Raw genomic sequence first — 17851 nt, 5'->3', positions numbered from 1 at the left:
TCTTGCTGCAGTTTTAGTGCAGATGGGTATTGTTGTCTGAACGAAGAGAGCCCCTTAGCTTATGCAAGTAAAACTAAGGAGCATTTTACAAGGCTAATGGCTGACATTATGAAGTAATTATTCACATTAAAGCAACAATACTTAACTGTTTTTTCCAGCCCAAGTACATATGCTTTAAGTGCATTGCATACAATGTAGAAATGTATTTTTCTAAATTATTGAGGCCTGTAGGCGGGAAGCCTAAAAGCAAAAGGCTCTGTAATTTCCAGGAAAACAGCCAATAATGAGAGTTTCTTAACTGCATTGCTCTCTGAGGGCTTAGCAGTAGGGATAAAATCGTTTTCTCTGCTAGTCCATTACCGGCTGTTTCAGCCTGGTTTCGCTGCTGTCATCTAGTGGAGAGTCAGAAAAGAGAAAAAAGGCCTCCAGGCGAGGTTTCGCTGCTTTGGAGATTTTTTTTTTTTTCCCTCCAATTTTATGTGTGCGTTTGTGTGTGTGTTTTACTTTCCCGCCTGCGACCGTCCTGTGCGGGTTCCTTTGCTGCCACCTGGTGGCAGATAGCCGGGTCCCCACGCAGCCCCTCCGCCCCGACACTCACACGTTTTCTCAATTATGGATGTGCAGAGCTGTTAAAAAGTGGGAGACAGAAAAAAGCCCGCTCATCTCTGCGGGAGCGTCTGCGCTGCCTTTATGGAGGAGGCCTGTTGCTGCACACTTGAAAGGGCATTCGCAGGGGGACGGCCCATCATTGTCTGCTTAAATGTGAGCTGTATTCTATAAACAAGAATTGAATGCTTTGGAGGGGAAAAAATTGAAAGACAAAGACGTCTTTTTCAAGTGGGGGGGAATCCTCCCTACAATTAATTTGTCCAGGATCAATTAAGGAGACACCCCCTTCTTTAACCATTTGATGCAATGTTATGTTACATGTGTTGTACAGGAATTATTTGTGGGTTGGTAAGATGGCTTTGTGTTGCCTCTTTTACTGTGTGATTTTAATTTTTAATTCCTTAGAGATGAGGGCTGAAGCAGAAAAGTCTTCATCTAACATTTATAAAGTAGGATTAGGATTGGTGTTTGGAAAACAGAATGTTTAGTGTATTCCAAAAGTGCTTTTAAAACTGGATGAATAAAACAACTCTACTAGGTAATGACATTCAAATGGGACATACAGCATTTTTTCCATAGTAAGTAATCTCTGAGATCTAAATTCATCGTTCTGTTCCTGGCCTGAGAGAACGCTTACGCATACACTCTGCTTGACTTCAATGGGATTTAAGCAGGTGCTTAAAGTAAAGAAGTCAAATTTGGATCAGAACAGGAACAAATGTTGGCAAGTGTTTAAATTTTTTATTCCAACAGTAATCAGCTCAACTGCCAGCAAAGTCTCCTACTTAATAGCCAGTAAAAACTCTAACATGCAGCACCAGGTTGATACATTGATATCATACCAGTACCTATTCATAATATCTAGAACAAGGGTGTAACTGCTGCAGAATACTACCTTCGACTGGGAAAACTGGTGTTTGCAGCGAGATGTAGGAGGAATTAGTTCTTATAAAATGTGCAGCTGCAGTCTGGAACTAAATAGGAGCACTAGTTCACGCAGGCTCTGCCAACATATAATTGCATAGGCAGTTACTGTATTTCACAAGTGACTTTAGAAAAACTTACTTCCTTCTCTCCAGCAAATAAGGATTAACTTTCAAAACTACCTAAGGGTTTTTTTATTATTATTTTTATTTTTTTCAACTGCTCTCTAGTCTCTACTACATCTTGGAAAATTATAAGGAAATTCACAGCTTTCCTCTTCCTCTGCTACATTCTTCCTCCCTTAAAATAGTCAATAAATGTGCATCTGAGTTCTCATTTCATTTGTTTTTATCCAGTGAAGTTGTAGAACAGGGGCTCATGCTTGGCTGTGGAGCTCCAACAGGTGCTGTTTGGATAGCTGCAGTTATTTCAGTAAAGCCTAGAGCTGACTCATAAAAAGGATTTTGTATGGCTTGTTCCTTCAGTAGGCTATATATTTTCACACTTTCTATCTTATATTTTTCCTTCTCTCCATGCACTCATAAAACAAAACAGGTTCTAAAAGAGAAAAAGGAGAGGTAAAGAGACGCTTTGTTTGCAACGGATAAAGTTGGTCTTGCTAGGATTTGAAAAAGCAAAATGCAATGTGAGATGTCATATATTATAATTTCATCTGGGCAGGGCAGAAGTTACTCCTTCAGTTATGATGTCCTGGTGTGATTATGCTGAATTGGTGTCACATGGTGTCATAATGCTAAATTTACATGTATTTAAACAATAAGAATCATAACAGCAGGACATGTGTATATGTTAAATATTACACTCACTATCACTGAAAGGTTGGGATGGTCCCCACAAATTCCCCCAACCAAGGAAAGTGTCCCTCTGATCAGTTCAGATATGTTTCGAAGAGGGCCAGACTCCAGAATCTGCTCCTAAGAACCTGGCTCTGTTTGGTTATGCTCTTGTAAAGGGATTAATTAACTAAAATTCAAATTTAGTTTAACTAATAAGAACAAAACAGCCTTCCAGCACAGCAAGTATGAGGTTTCCACCAACTATTTTCTTATGTGATTTTTCTGTTTAGAAAATCTTTCTGTACTTAAAAGGCCTGAAGTGGCAGCTAATTGCCTCCATAGTGTTACCTTCTGTAACAGCGATGGCTGTAAGATCAGGTGTAATATCTCTTTGTCATTCAATGTAAACTTTAAACATTTAAAGCACAGTATTTTAGGTAGATTATGCTTTTTGGCTTAACAACAAAAATTTCCACTTATATTGTTTCCTTTATAAAAACAGTTGCTTTTTGCTCGGTGTGTGTGTATGATCTTCTGGAAAGCTTTACCTTGTGGACAAAAAGACAAATCCAAATCATCTCTATTGACTCAGGCGTCTGCTATGACCTTGCCAGCACAGCCATAAGCTGATTATTTGCATTGTATGGGAATGCACTGATAAGTACAGGAGAGACTCTTGTAACAGTGAGCTACTGTTCATAGTAGATTTTGAGAAGTTTTCCCAGTGCTTACTCTCTTTCATGACACTGAACCAGTGACTGGTAGATGCAAATTCAGTGTACAGCTCATTTCTCAGCTGCCTGGCAGCACTGCAAGCCTAGAATCGTAAGTCAAGTTTGACAGGCCTGTGACCTTTTCAAGTCCATTGGCTGGATAAAGAACAGAACAATGGCTTAGAGAAAAAGAAATCTATTCATGAAATAGTGGTCTATAAATCTAAAGTTGCAAAAGATTTAAATTGCAAAATTCATGGTTTGGGGAGTATTTTAATTTCTAGTGCCCCTACCCCACACCCCTGGTGCTCCAGACAAGTATGTGACATGTCAGTTGAACTCATTTCAAATGATAATCTAAACTATGCCTTGAAAATGACCAGCCAATTTTCAGGTGCTCAGCTTCTCCAGGCTTGTCCAACTGCAAACAGCTATGGGTGAAGTTTGCAGCTGCCCAAGTGCAAATATCACAGAGCACTGGATGTACGTTTCTCAAAACCCAACAAAATGCAGGAGGCAAATTTTTGCTGTGGTACAGATATACCTCAAGTTTGAACTGATGTGGAATATAAGCATATGTATGGTTTAGGATAAAGAGCTTTTGCCCAGATCCCTGAGAAGGTATGACACTGATTCCTCCCTTTTGCAGCTGCTTTTCTGCAGACTTCATCCAGAAGCAGCCAGTCTGGCCAATGACACTGCATCCATCCCCAGAGCCAGTATTCTTTCTGACAGAAGGACTTGTCAGGATGGGATGGTGACTGCATCCTGGTCATAGGGGCTGACTGCATGAGTCTCTGCAGTGGGGCACACTTCAGACTGGTCTTGATACTCCTCTAATGCTTATCTGGACATATTGAGTCCCAGAGTCAGAAAATCCAGTTATGAATGACATAACATTAACTTTTTTTTTTTCCTCCATCCCCAGACCTGAGGTAACTCATCTGGTTGAGAAAAATAAACATTGAGCACTCTTTCCTGTGATATATGATGTTCAGTAAGGCAACCCAGCAACAAAATTCTTGCGCACAGACCTATTTTCAATGCATTACTGAAACAAGCTGGCTGACAGTTTTTGTGTTACAAGAGAAGGGAATGGATAGTTAATAGTATGGCATATGGTATTTTCAGGAGAGCACGTAAATCCTGAGCTGATGTTCATTCTTGTTCCCACCCACATATTTAGCTTCACAAGCAGCTCCAAACAATCCAGCATAAGAACTGTTCTTCCCAAAGAGGGCTCGTTTTCCTCTGGGATTTCCTTTGTGCAGATTGCGCTCTTCTTGGATGTATTCCAAAAGGCCGCTTCCAGCTTGAAACCAGTTTGCTGCAGCTGTTGCAATAAATTGAAACTCTTGTTGCTCTACGTGTGCTAATCTGGGAAGATTCTTGATACTTGCTGTAAGATTAGCCTTGTTGGAGGAAACGGTGTGGAGGTCAGGTGTAAGGAAGAGCTATGCAGCTGTTGTACCACACAGCATTTATCTGTTGAGTAGCATGCTTATTCACTTCAAATTTGGTGGATTTCTGTATTCTAATGTCTACAGGTGTGAGAAGTAAATGTCCAGCCTTGGACATTTGTCTCCAGCTGTCCCTTTTAATGCCTTTAAGTAACAGCATTTCTTCAGAAAAGGAAGTGGTAATGAAGATCCATAGTGATCATGACAAAGGATGGTTTTATTGTGGAAGATGTTTGCTTTTATTTCTTGCCTGATTTCCATTTTTTTCCACCCACATCTACCATTCTTTTTCTGAATTCCAAGCACAGCAACTTTTTGAAAGCACTTACAGAATAAGACCGTCTAAAGTTCTGGATATAGGAACTGTAGGTGAATAATGCTTGGTGTATGGCTAGCACTAAATTAGCATTAAATTGATAAAAGAATTAGCATTAAATTGTTAAAAGGAAGATTGCAGGCTTTTTAGAGCAGGTAATGTAAATAAGCAAAGAGCCTTTGATCTTTAAAGTTGCATTACTTCATTTTCTTTTTAACAAGCATTGTCATGCATGCCATCTCAGCTCGATGAGAAGTGAGCTGAACCAAGTATTAGTAAATTGTCTCTCAGTGAGGAGCTGTTCATGGGGTCATTAAAGTTGGAAAAGACCTCCAAGATGATCTGATTCAACTGTCAGCCTACCACCAATATCGTCCACTAAACTATGTCCCTAAGTACCTAATCTGCTTCCTTAAACACCCTCAGGGACAGTGACTCCACCACCTCCCTGTGTAACCTGTTCCAATGCCTTGGTCTGCCTCTTTCTGAGAAGAAATTTCTCCTAATTTCCAACCTGAACCTCTCCTGCTGCAAGTTGAGGGCATTCCCTGTTGTCCTGATAGTGCCTTCTACTTCTCTTTTTCTTTCTCCTTCTTACTCTTCCTGTTTCTTAAGAAACTCTACTCATTTTTAGAACTTTTCCTGTTAGATATGTGAAGACAAATGAACATCAAGAATTGTAAAGTTCTTTTGCTCTGAAATGGTCTACATTGCTGTAAAGGTCTTACAAATTATTTTATCTTCTTTACATCCCATAAAATCTTCTGGAATGCCTACAATATTGAGTTATCATATAGCACAGTTCTCAATGATTGGTGAGAGAGTGTTTTAATCAGGTAAGTGTTGGTTTGGTGTTTTTTTTTTTTGTTGTTGTTTGTTTAAAAAAAATAGGGGGGGGGGGGGGGGGGGGGGGGGGGGGGGAGGAAGAAAAGCAAAACCTGCAAGTTTGTTAAGATTAAGCTGAGGATAAAGAGACAGCCATGACATTAAATTAGACTTTGTCCTTGGTTGAAATGTGACACAGAAGATATCTAAGTCAAAACAAAAATAAATCCTGAACAAGGCATACGGAATTAAGAGAGATCATACAACAGTAGCTCTGACTTTGTGCGTATGGGTAAAAATATAAAATACCAGATGTAACTAGGTTTGAAGTATAAGATTGTGTAAAGCTCAGAACCAGAGAACAACGGGCTGTCTTAGCAAATGAAGTAAAGATACTTACTGCAGCCTGGATGCCAATGCATTAAACTGGCAAGTTGTCAAATCCCCAGGCAGTAGAAAACAAATGAGTAAAACCTAGGGTTTAAAGGAGTGATTTTTGTGTGGAAATGAAAGTTACAATATATAACAAACTACTGAAGGAGAGAAGAATTTGCCATGAATCTAAAAGCACATCCAACCTTAGAATGAGCAAACAGATTCTTCAGGATTTTATTGACAAAGAGAAATAGACATATGTGATAGTAGGATTTGCACTATGAACCCCATTAAATTTCCCCCAGACTTCTTTCATCTCTCATGGGATTTTTACCTGTCACTACTCCAAACTTGCTCAAGCCCACTAATTCTGCAATGTAGTACTCATGTCAAAACAGGTATCAAGGGTGGATCTCCTTATGCAGAAGGACAATACCCCCATGCTAAATGCAGCCTCATCAGGGAGAAAGCTGTTTTGCTTTCATGGGACTTGTTTACTGCTTATGTACAAAGCAGCATCCTGAACACTCTTATGCTTGAAGAATCTTTCAAGTATAACTTGGAGAACAGAAAATATGAATCACTGAGTGTGTTAAAGGTGGTGATATGACTCTTGCCCCTGTCACAGGATTAAGAGTGAAGCTATATAGGGAGAATGGCAAATCTTAAACTTTCACTGTAATATATAATCTCCTGTCTAACTTTGCAGGAGTCTGATATGTGATCTATGCCTCCCTGTCACAGGTATGTTCCATTCTTGCACTTGACATAAGTCTTTCTCAGGCTTATGAACCGCCATTGGCCTGGATGTGACCTGTCCCTGAACTGGACAGCTCATCAGTAATAGAGTGCCAGGTGGATGCTCACAGCCATGACCATGAACAAAGCATGGTACAGCCCTAAAACACGTACCTATTGAAATCCCTCATAGGGAAATGACGGATCATACTGGAGGTCAAAAACAACATGAGTTTGTCTACAAGCCAATCACTATATGTTATAAATACAGAGGCTGGAAAAAGCCTATTTGAGCTCTCCAGGGATCACAGAGAGCTGTGACCCTTGATCTTCCCCTGAGCTCGGGTGCCTCATACAGCTGACACCTCAAGTATCAAAGCTCATCTGCATACAAACACAAATGAGGGAGAAGGTGAGTAAAATTCACCAAAAGAGGAAAAATATAGTAAGAGTGTGACTGAATTTAAAACTAACTCCCAAATACAATGCAGTAAGCGTACTTGTGAGAAGCTTGTCATTCTCCTATCTTTAGCTAAGTCCCTGTTTCTCTCATAGCAAATTCTGTTGAATCATTGTGATAAACTGGCTGATGATTAAGTGCTGTTAAGAATCATATAGTCTGATCTTGTGATTTGCCATGAAAGCGTTAATAAATCTTAAATTGCTGCTAAATCAAAGTGTGTAAAAATCTATTTGCACCAAATTGGTGTCATCTGCAGGATGGCAAGCAATGTCACTTACTACTTACAAAAGTATAATATTAATTTTAAACTTGTCTTCCCATGAGAATTGGCCCTTGATAATTCACATGACTGGGAAGCAGTAGAAAATAAGCTAAATGTTGTAAATAAGCTAAATGCTGCATGTAAAATTATAGGAATATGCCCAGAAACTTCATATTGGGAAGACAGGACACAACCTATAAAAGGCGAGATTTTCAGGATGAAATAGAGGCACATAAAACTACTGAATTGCTGATATCGATAAAAACAGAATAACTGCAAAAAGAACGTAAGGAAGCTCAGCTGAAAGAACAAAAGTTAGGAGAATGCACTGAAATTATGTTAATACAAGCTCTGACCCACCAGTATAGTTCAAATTAGAAAACTGTAGTATCTCCTGAGGAATGGGATGGTAATATTTGAGGTTACTCCTGAACCTCTTCAGTTTACAGCTACACTCATTATAAAATCCAAAGAAACTGGTTGACCTCAGGGTGGTGGATGTGGTAATATGCCTTGGAAAACAATCCCCTAAGAAACAATTCAAACAGCAAGTTTACAGGAAAGTACAATGAGAGACTGAAGAAAACTGGAACAATACTTATGGAGGGCCTGCCTAACTAGGGGAGATAGGATTTTACTGAATGGCAATGAGGCTAATGGATACGGGTGCCCTAGTGCCTTTTTGAATGCTGGCCCTGACACCTGCATGATTCCCATTCAGTAAAAAGTAGGGGGACATTTTGGGCTGGTGGAATACACTTACTGGAGAGAAAAGAACTGTCTATTACACGCATTAAATCCCTGTGCAATCTCTCTGCTGCAATTATGAAAGCTGTCTGTATTCAGGCTATTCCTGAGTGTTCCCACATGTTCCCATTTTGAGAACTGTAGACCACACTAGGCTAAAGCCATTAATTAGGGGAGCCCCTACCACGCTCAAACCTTATCTTTCTGCAAACTGAGACCAGATCAAGAAGGACATGTTTCTTAATGCTCAATTAACTGTAAGGGTTATCATTGGTGAAGCTGACCAGCAAGACATACTTCAAAGACATCTCCCCATTTGGGCAGAATTGATGCATGATGTTATAAATTATGGGTGACAAATGGGAATGGATGATGCATCACAAGGATTAAGGACTCAAGTTAAAATGTCAGGTTAGACAAACACCCCAAAATGATCCTCAAAATCCTAGACACAAGCCCACTGCTTGACAACGGAAGCCTGGAACAAGGGATGAATTATGGAAACAAGTCATGGCATAGGGTGTTCCCAGAGCTGTTATTCACAGACAACTAGATGGAATCATTCTAAGCATGATAGAATTGATAAAAACTTCTCAAAGGTAAGCCACTGCAATGTCACCTGCTACTGCTCCACTCGAAAGAGCTTCTTCAGGAACCCCTAATTCTTACTGCCCTCTGTGAAAAAATACTGGAGGAATTGCAGGAACAGAAATCAAAAAACGGTAGACCCCAGATGGCTATTAGACCTGTCTGTCCAGAAAGTTGATGCTTAGCAATGCGTAAGTGATTATGGACTTTATATTATGCTTCTCATAGTTCCCCTCCAGCAACCAACTAAATTTATAATACATACAGGGGCACACATATCTGTACTTACGCAAACTGAAGTAGTCATGTTAGTATTATGACAACCTAAAGTTAAATTAACCAGCACTAATGGGGGCAGCAAACTGCCCCACCACTGAAGTAAACATTTGACTTCTGGGCAAGAAATAAATAACCTCCGTTTGCTTTGCGGTAGAAGATGACTATAAAACTGTTTGTTGTTTTAGTTGTACCAAGATGGCAGCTACAAAATGGTAGTGCCTGGTCACTTAGATATGAAGTTACAGAGTTGAAACTAAAACTGCTACTCTCCATCTTCTTCATGTGGCACCTACACTCCCTGATTCAAGTCTAACTAATATTCCCCAATATCTAGCATTGGCTGCTGCCAAAGATGGAATTTCAGCTGTTATTGTGAATTTACAAGTCTCAGCAAATCATTTTTGGCACACATCTCCCCATACAATTTTCTAGAATGGCCTGCTTGTGAATGTGACAATAGATGGTGCCTTATGATTGATTATGTATTTCTCAATGCCAATACTGAACCCTTAAAAACAGCAGTCCCTACTATTGCAAATGTAACTGCCACTCTACAGGCAGTCACTCATAAATGTATGGGAGTTCTATATATAAAGGTTATATTCTTTATTCTCCCTTGCAGGAACAGGACACACTGTTTTGCATTTACTTGGGAAGGGGTGCAGTACCCTTTTAATAGGTTTCCCCAAGGTTATAAACCTACTATAAACACTACTGCTCATTAAGCAGAGTTTTTACAGCAAGTATCAGTTTCATCAGAAACCTGTTTCTATCTGTATGTAGATGACATTCAAATTGGGGGTGATTCTGAAGGGGCAGTAAGGACAGATGCTGCCTCTGTATGGGAAGCCTTGAATAGTGCTGTAGTTGTACCACTAGCAAAGTTCCAGGGACTTGCCCCAGAAAAAAGATTTCTAGAGACCTGATGGATTGCTGGCAGTGCTTCAGTTCCTCCTGGTACCTTGGAAAAGACAGAAGCTTTGCACCCTCCACAATCCAAGAAGGAGCTCCAGCAAGTATTGAAAATGATAGGATACTGGAGAAAGCATGTACCTGAGTTTTTGATTATAGCCATATCCCTTTATTCCTTTCTATGGAAAGGAAAGGAATGGGAATGGACTGAGGAACATAACGAAGTTATGAAAACTTTACTGAATGAACTGTGAACATACCGATCCCTTGGGCCAGTGCACCCATCTGATCCTATTGTTGTAGAATGGGGCTCAGCATCTGATTTACTGTAATTTGTTCCAAGTCTGTCCTAATGACCTGAAACAACCTCTGTTGTTTAGTTCAACTGCATTTAAAGAGACAGAACAACTATCTTCTGACTGGGAGAAAGGGGTTTTACCCTTATTTACAGTCGTGAAACATGTTGAGAAAATACATCAGGAACAGCACTTAACAACTAGAGGACTGCCTAATTTAATAGAGGAAATTTTGAAGGGAACTGCTCCTCCATGAGGAATTGTTCAAAAACTCATGCTGAGAAAATATTACGTTTATCTAAGAGGAATCACTGACAATATGCAATTAACTGAAGGACAAACCAAAGATTCTAAATCCCATATAACTACAAATAGTGATCCTTTAATTTTGCAACAACCTTTCAAACCCTCACCGATTCTAGTTGTCTTACCCTTAACTGAAAACATGCTGACCAAAGGTATTTGGTTCACAGATGTTTCAACTCAAAGAATAAAAAGTATATAGCCGTGGGCCTTGTATCACCATCAGCAAGCAGGCAGTGGAAGACAGAAAAGGTAGTGCACAAAAAAAAAAGAGAGAGAAAAAAAGAGAGAACTCAAAGCTTTGTACTTGCCACTCAAAACAGAGCCAAAGTAAAATACATAGACTCCTATGATGTTTGAGCATGTGTCACATAGTGGCTCTGTCAACAGCAAACCTGGAAATACATGTAGTATATGAATAGATCCCCAGTTTGGAGAAATGAAGATTGGCAGTTGTTTTTAAACATAGCCAGGAACGCAGCTTTTAAGATGGGATGGGTAAAAGCTTATGCTAAAGATAATGAGCCTGCCACAAAATGGAATCAGAAGGTTGTTGACTTAATTAAAATTAGGAAGATCACTATACATCCTAAATGGTATTGGCTAGGAGAATTTTACGTCTCAAGTTAGGACACAGTCACAAAGATGCCCTTTGCAACACAAAACCCAAGGTTGGCCCCTGTATGGGAAAGCATTTGAAACCATTCTTATTGGGTCCCCTCAGTGTTGACTCAGATTACAGACTAATCATTCCAATAAAGCACCATCTGCACATTAATGATGGAAAAAGCATTGTGGTCTACCTAGCAAGTTGATTACATTGAGCCTTTAAAATCATCCACCAGGTACAAGTATATTCTGACAGGAATAGAAGTGGTGTCTGGACTCTGAATGACTATGAAATGCCAAACAGCCAACAGGCAAAATACTACCCAAGGTCTTTCCTCATGATTCTCAATTTTGTCTACCCCTCACTCCATTCAAAGTGATAAAGGCTTTCATTTTAATAGTAAAAAGGTGCAAGAATAGGCAAAGCAAGAAGGAATAAAATAGGTGTTCCATACCACTCCATACTATCCACAGTCCAAAGTATAGCATATATAGTATATATATATATATACACTATATATATATATATATATATAACAGTGTAGTTAAATGAGCCAATGGGTTACTGTAAAAGCATCTTTAGCCATATGAAGGGAAATAAGACAGCTGTCTTTCAAAAACTCAGCACCAGCTGAATAAGTGGTAGGGTGTCTTTGGAAGTCTAGTTATTCATGCCTTCTTAATGTTTCCTTTGGATAAGCCTCTTGATAACTGGCATACCTGGTGTCCAATGAAACCAAGACAGCCCATCACAGTAAAATTACCTTCTACCAGACTAATTTAGTACTGATGACCCTAATTAAGCCACAAGGATCTCTGGCATGGGATGCCAGTGATAAAGGCAAAGCATAAAATTAGTGCCAGATGGATTTATTCTGCATTTTAAAGGGGATAAGCTGTTCGGGCTTCCCCACAGAGACCTGTCTACCTTTCTTTCTTTTACAGTAAACAATGAATCATACTAACACCACAGGAATGACTAATCTACTGGATGTTGGCATTTTCATATTGTTTGTCTCCTCATTGCATTAATCTGCTGGGATCAGTCTTGACAGCAATTATGACAACAGCTATATGCCCCTACCCGTTCGCTTGCTAATTGGAGTGGATATACTCACAATTACCAAAGCACAAGATCCTTGTGACTATGTATTGGTAAAATACACTGGGAGTTTTGGACTAAAACAAAATTTAAAAGATTTAAATATATTGACCATAGTCATACACAGAACCAAGACATATTTGAAAAACTAATGGAGTTGGGATAGGGAAGGTATTAATTGAGTTCACCAACTCTGGGAGACATCAGGAGAAGAAATAAAAATAGGATGCCAGGTGATCAATGGATCTATTCACCAGAAACAAACAAACACTGCTGTATGTCATGCAGTTTCAACTTGAGAGAAAGCAGACAGAAAATTACATAATACAGCAAATTGTACACTGGTACAATTTTACCTTAATACACCCTATTTTTCTAATTTTGTCAATAGGCTTACTGTGGTGTAGGGCTAGAATTTATATTCAAAATGGACACATGCAGAGTGTGGGAGTTGTATATGATGGGCTCATGCTTACATGGATTTTGTTGAATTTGCACCTAACATCTACCTCACTAGATCCCTAAATTTATCTGCAGTAGCACTACACTATTATGTTTCTCTTTCTAGATGGGAGTGGATTTAAAACAAAAACAACAACAACAACAAAGAGAAAGAGAGGATTTGGAGCAGTGGACCACTGTATTCTATCCATCTTTAAGGGAAATTAAAGAGGACATAATTTTAATAGGAAGCTGTATTGAAAATCATACTGAATGTACAACAGCTTCATCCATTACTGTAAAATATGCTGGAAGTAGAGATGGACATGTTCCTGATCATACACACATCTGTCCTTTTGGACATGAATGTTGGTATAAATTTACCATACCTCATTAGATAGTAATGTGCCTTTGGGTAGACCCCAAGTCCTGCTCCAGCTTAAGTCTCCAGTATCAAGCAACCACCACCCCCAGCTTGGCCTCCTATTAAATTGTCTCCTCACATTTATGACACTGGCCCTTACATAATTAAAAATACAGGAAAACAGCAAGTTTTCTTTAATCCTCATTGGCTCTTAAAAAGGGTAGAGCTAACACAGCACATCAATGTGTCAATAATTAGAACAGAGTGTTCTGCCTTTTTGGGAGTAGCCTACTCCTACTGGTTGGCATGGTTACATGGATGATCCTTAGAGATCACTGGAATAGTAGAAACAGGGCTAGGAGCACCTGGAACAGGACTGGGAGTATTGAATAGCATAGGTTCCTAATTCCTAAAATTCCTAATGAACAAACTAAGTGCTACTGCTGTTGATGTAAACAAGTCAGAATACCCACTAAAATAATCTTTGTTATCCCTAAGAGCAAGACAATGGCTCTTATCTGACATTCTGTATCATTGGGAATGAACTGAAGAAAATGACCATCAATTAATTGTAAATGTCCTTGGAACAACCCAAGGTATAGAATCATAGAATGGCTAATACCTCTTGCCTTGAGATGTATGCAAGTGCAGTTATGGATACAGTCCATAGTAGCAGCCATTATTAAAGAAAGTAAAGGAGGAACCCTACCCACTGAAATGTGTGAAGTTATTTGGGATAATGCATTAGAGTTTGAAAGAGTTTCAGTTGTGGTGGCAACTAGTCAATTTTATTTATTATTTAGAAGGTGATAAGATTATTACCTTTGTCCTCACTATATGTAATGCACCAGTCAGTACATATTATATACCCAAGCATTGCCTTAGAACTAAATCATAATGATACCACACTATATCCCTTAGAGCATAGTCTGTAGGCTCATCAAAAGGATGAAGAGTGGCAGACAATTGATACAAATGCGTGCATTGTGCAGGAACAAAAAGGTTTCATCTGCAAAAGTAATGCTCTCAAAATTCAAGACATCTGTTTGGGCACAGAGCAAGTTTTCTGTCATTTCAAAATACACAAGCAACAAAGCTCCTAGAACTATGGCCATGTATATCAGAAAAGGATGTGTATGCATGGGAACATTGTGTGATTATTTGCTAATAGATGATATTGTTCATAGTATAACCAATCACTCTAATCTATGCATGTGTAACTTTTCCATGACCATTGGTTATGATTTTAATTTCTCTGTATCCATAATTATCCATGAAGATTTGTCTTTTGACTACATGTTATATATTGAGCTGCAACTGACACCTATTGGTATGTACCTGCCTTGAATCAACCGACTTCTCCATCATCCTGATTTGATGAACCTACAACAACAAGCACAGATATCATGACAGAAGACTCTTCTCACTGTCCATCATGACAGTCAAGGAGTACATCAAGCACAGCACAGAGTCAAAAAGGATGGAGAGTACTGATGGTGAGAAGTCCTGTTTGGTGGTCTCTTATGGCACCCAAAGTGCTGAAGCTGATGCTACACCCCCTTGTGATTTTATTAGTTCTTACTGTATTGTGCTTACTGTTAACCATTGCCTTATATGTTTGGGGGATAACTAGATAAGCTGTGCTGCTGAAGATAAAGTGAATTGATTGTAGTCACAGGGTAGAGTATGGCAAGCACATTTTTTACATGTCCTGCTCATATTTTACTATTTTACGTGTCCTGCTCAGGCTTATGAACCACAGTAGGGCTTGATGTATCTGTTCTGTGAACTGGATAGCTCATCAGCAATAGAGTGTCAGGTGGATGCTCACAGTCATGACCATGAACAAAGCACAGAACTGCCCTAAAGAAGATACCCATTGAAATCCTTTATAGAGAAATGAGGGATAACATTGGAGGTCAAGAACAACATGATAAGGAATCTGAGTTTGACTACAAGCCAATCACTTCATGTTATACATACAGCAGCTGGAGAAAGCCTATCTGAGCTCTCCAGGGGTTGTAGCAGGCTATGGCCCTTAGTCTTCTCCTGAGCTGAAATGCATCTCAGGGCTGACTCCTTGAGTGTAAAAGCTCATATGTAGGCAAATACCAACAAGGGAGAAGGTAATTCACCAAAAGGGGGAAAAATCTAGTACAAGAGTGACTGAGTTTAGAATGCACCTCAAACACCATGCTGTAAGTGTACTTGTGAGAATCTTGTCATTCTCATATCTTTAACTAAGATCCTGTTTCTATTGTAGCAAATTCTGTTGAATCATTGTGTTTAATTGGCTGATGATTAAGTGCTGATTAAGTGCTGTTAAGAATCATACAGTCTAATCTTGTGATTTACAGTGACAGTATTAATAAATCTTAAAATGTTGCTAAGTCGAAGTGTGTAAAAATCTATCCATGACACTGCCCTGTGCTCAGGAAATCATGGTTTGAAACACAGCAGAGCAGCATGAGAGTTCAGGTTAGTACCTTCACATCAGTATAGTGAGGTTGACCTCTAGAAAATGTACTTCTCCAGCAAATAGACAGTGAAGCCTTGTGCTGTTTGAGGAATACTGCTCTCTGGGTAGTAATAAGGATTTTTATGTGATATTCAATTAGTCTAAGGAAAAATATTTGTGAACTATACTTACTGATTTAAGTACCAGCTCTACTATCATTCTCAGTGTGGCAGCACATAAAGGACACAAGTGACAGGGCAGGGCTTATTGGATGTTAATTCCAGCATTAGGTGCTGAATTGCTGAAATCTGTTTTATCTGTTTTATCTGTTTTATCTGTTTGTGTTTTTTTTTGTTTGTTTGTTTGGTTGGTTGGTTGTTTTTTTTTGTTTGGTTGGTTGGTTGGTTGTTTTTTAATCTGTTGTTAGCTGATAAATACAGACCAGTTTTGAAATTCACAGTAACAATTTCTTGAATGAAAAAAGGCAGAAATAATGATTAGCAGCATAGATATTGCAAGAGCAAAGTAATTCGGATGCTCCTTGCTTGCTTATATTTCTCGTACTGGTGAATAAAGACAAATACAGCTAATAATAGACTAGATCACTAAGTTTTATATAAAAATTTCCTTAGGGCATGATATTGAGTGTTATTTGCTGCCCATATCCAAGGGATTCCTCATCCTGAATATTTTCTTACTGCAGTTCATAGCTATACTCTCAGATGTATCACAAGCCCTACTAAGCTTATTCTTTTCTGCTGTTTGCTTGGTTGGTTGTTGCTGACTGGACCTCAGTCTCTCCCCCACCCCCTTCCTTTTTACACAATAGAATTGAGGAAAATGGCAGCGGCTGTGCTTTGATGAGCATCCAAGTTGGAGTTGTCAGCATGGACAAAATGCCCTGCTCATTTGCTAATGCAGGACTCTGCAGCTGTTTCTTTCAGGTGGCCTGCTTATGGCCACACTATCACTCCTACAGTTCACTGCTCCTGACAGTCTGGAAAGATATCTACATCGTAAAAGTGGTGGCATAGCTTTTTTTGAGGAATTATTTCTAGATGATTGTCGTGTTAACCAAGGAAAACCTTAAATTTACCCTTCTTGCCCTAGGGGAACTCTCCTGTCCCTGCACACAGACCTCTCAGAAGACCTTTGCAGCCCGTCTCTGCTGTAGCTTCTGTAGCTGAGCTGGTGAGGCACAACATAACATTTGGTACATAAAACATTTTTGATACAGCCCTGTAAGTAATTCATCTGCTCAGCCAGTGGCTAGTTTTGCTTAGGACAACACATAAAGATTAGGAGCCATGTGAATTTTCTAGCTACTTGAAAAAACAGAATGCAAACAGGAAAACAATAAAGAGCAAGTTCTCTCTTTTCTTTGTGGGCCATAAACACTGCCTATTTTGTCTAAAACAACACCCTGACATTCTGTCTTGAAGCAAAACAGTTCAAACAGATTTACTCTGTGCCAAGTTGCTGGCCAGTCAAAAATGCAGAGAGTGATTTAAGAGCTATTTAATACCACTTAGAAGGAGTTCTGAAGGCTCTGTCACCAGGGCTAGTGGGGTAAAGCTGAGCCAAATGCTCTATGGGGCACGATACCCTGGAGAACAATGGACTTCCTTAGCAGAAATGAAGCAAAAATTCATTAAAAGCAGCCTACCGTTCTCTGCCAAGAGCTGCATTTCCTGCACGGTGGTGTTCCTGCACAGTGCAGATTGCTGCGGGGCGAGGTGAGCCATGGTGCCAGGTGGGAGCGGTGACAGCCAGAAGCAGCTGGTGGCTGTCAACCATGGGGTCTTTCCACCTCCCTGTGAGGAGCGGGTCCGCCTCTGCTCCTTCTCAGCATGCTTGTGAATATTTCAGCCTGCAAGGGGAAAAATAAAGCTTGTTGTATTAACTGTGACATGCAGGCAGCTTTCTCCCTGCCTTTGAAATAAGAGGCCAGTTTGGCCACGTGCCCACATTTTAAGCCCCAGATTTTATTTTTCTTTCATGGTTTTCCTTCCTTTTGTGACTAACCCATTTCCACGTACAAACATGTGTGTTGTTCCATGCTTTTATTTAAACTTAAATTGTTGCTGCCGGGGGGGTGGGAGGTGGGGACAGATGGATAGATGGATGGATGGTTGGACTTTTTTTTGTTGGCATTGAGCCATTGAGGCATTAACAGTGGTACGGAAAACTGAGTACACTACCTTGGAAGTCTAAAGCCTTTTTGTTTTTCATTCATGTTTTGTAGAACCACAATTCTTTGAGACAGCCAT

At 39.6% G+C, this 17851-nt stretch overlaps 1 long non-coding RNA gene across 1 annotated transcript in view; it reads right to left on the bottom strand.

The window, feature by feature from the left end:
- Positions 1-17637, bottom strand: part of LOC137847997 (uncharacterized) — a 39219-nt gene extending 21582 nt beyond the window's left edge. Inside the window, exon 1 of the long non-coding RNA XR_011091136.1 lies at positions 17248-17637. This is a non-coding gene — a long non-coding RNA (uncharacterized lncRNA). The remainder of the gene's footprint in view (positions 1-17247) is intronic.
- Between the last annotated feature and the right edge of the window lie 214 nt (positions 17638-17851).

This window comes from Anas acuta, chromosome Z (genome assembly GCF_963932015.1).
Source record: "Anas acuta chromosome Z, bAnaAcu1.1, whole genome shotgun sequence".
In the NCBI taxonomy this organism is placed as follows: domain Eukaryota; kingdom Metazoa; phylum Chordata; class Aves; order Anseriformes; family Anatidae; genus Anas; species Anas acuta.
The sequence above is the reverse complement of the archived record's forward strand: the minus strand, read 5'-3'. Positions and strand labels throughout refer to the sequence as shown.